The following is a 1866-nucleotide window of genomic DNA, read 5'->3' as shown; positions in this document are numbered from 1 at the left end:
CTCTAAAATGAAAAGTTTGGGATGGACTGTGTCCAAACTAGAGGATAGGGGAATATACATAGGGGAGGTAGGCAGGGTAAGAGAATTTAAAAATAATACTGCTTGGGAGTATATATTTTGAGATAACTACTCTACCTTGCCTATCCTTTATCCTAATCTTGAATAACTGTATGTTCATGCAAAATAAAATTTCTATGTTATAGGAAGAGGAGCAGTCTGTTGGAGAAGCTTATTCTGTTTGGGGAAGATGTGAAGACAGTTCTCTCGTAAGTGCCATTTTACTTGGTGAGTCTTGTGGCTACATCTCTATATGCTATTTCACCCTCCTTATCACTGGGACAGGTACTGGTGAACTCATCCCTAACATAAGCATTAGTTAAGTATCTCTAGATGCCAGTCATTTCTTTTGGGATATCAAAATTGTGATTCTTCTTGGCCATCACCTTGACAATGTGCAGTTTAGGAGCAGGTTGCAATCAGCTAATGTCATTTCATTGCCATCCAGAAATTTTCACTTAGAAAATTTAATATCCTCCATACTATTCTCATCAATTTCATCAGGGAGGGGAGAATTCAGATATTCAACCAGTTTCTGCAGTATTTTCAAGAGACCCCTCTCCAGTGTTTCCTTAGCCCCCTGGCCTTGAATTCTTGTTACATGCAGAGAATTTGGCATAGATGTCCAATCCAGCAGTATTGGACTCTGGGTGCTTTGCTGAAAGCTTTAAGCACTTGGGAGGGCATAAGACTTTTTCAAGAAATTCCTCAATCTTATTTACATCTGCTTTGACTTCACTGTTGAAAGTTATAAATGGTAGGTGGGTCCCGGGAGCCAAGTTCTGCAGGTCTGCAGGCTTTCCTTTTAGGTCAATGATCGGTCATAACACTAAACACAACTCATCTGAGCCAAAGAATCATGAAGAGCCTCTGGGAAAAGGGACAGTTTCCTATGCTTTCACTATCACTACCAGCCTTGGTGAAGAGCTTGATGATGGGCAATTTGTCCTCCTCCTTTAGCCGGTTTAGTGGCATTGACAATGCCATGGCGGCTGCTGCTCCCGGGCTGCTCTGGCTGCAGGCTCCTGCAGTGCTGCACTTTTCCTTGGAGAGTCCCCGGCGTTTCGAGCTCCCATCGGCCAGAGCTCCCAGTGGCCTGAGCAGCACCGCCACATGCCCTGTGCGTGACTCAAGTTCAATTTTTTATATTAACTTTTTGTATACTAGAAGACTAATTGGCTGTATAATGGAAAACTAATTTTTTTCTAAAATATTTTCACAGCCTCGTTTATGATAATCCCTTTCTTCCCCATGTTTTAAATGTTTACTTTAAAGAAATTTAAATTTTCATAGTAATACGTAATCATGTTAATTTTTTTCAAATGGCAAAAAGTGTGCAAATTGAAAAACTTTGTTTTTAGTTCTCCCACCTCCTCACCCTGCATTTGTTGCATGATTTCTTTTGTTAAATACTAATTTTATAAGATATGCTGCTCAGAGACATCTTGATTTTATGCCAGACTCAGTGAGGTATCAGTTTTTTTTAATTCACTTGTGTTCTATATGTGGTTCTATATATTATTAAATATCCAAGAACATGTTGCTAGGAACTATCTTGTGTGTCACTCACTGTTCATTTATTCATGCGCTCAATTATTCAACAGATATTTACTGAGAACCTTCTATATACCAAGTGGTATCCTGGAACCTGAGGATATGGTAGTTAACAAAACAGCCAAAAATCTCAGCCTCCATGGAGCTTACATTTTAGTGGATTGAGAAAGACAATAAACAAGATAAATAACTAAGAGATATTCATGTTAGATAAAGATCAGTGCTGTGCCAGTTTGAATGTATTATGTCCCCCAA

General features: G+C 39.2%; 1 pseudogene; it reads right to left on the bottom strand.

Annotated features, from left to right (window-relative positions):
• Positions 1-278: 278 nt before the first annotated feature.
• Positions 279-1422, bottom strand: LOC119521699 (annotated as a pseudogene).
• Positions 1423-1866: the final 444 nt, after the last annotated feature.

This window comes from Choloepus didactylus, chromosome 27 (assembly GCF_015220235.1).
Source record: "Choloepus didactylus isolate mChoDid1 chromosome 27, mChoDid1.pri, whole genome shotgun sequence".
Classification (NCBI taxonomy): Eukaryota; Metazoa; Chordata; class Mammalia; order Pilosa; family Megalonychidae; genus Choloepus; species Choloepus didactylus.
The sequence above is the reverse complement of the archived record's forward strand: the minus strand, read 5'-3'. Positions and strand labels throughout refer to the sequence as shown.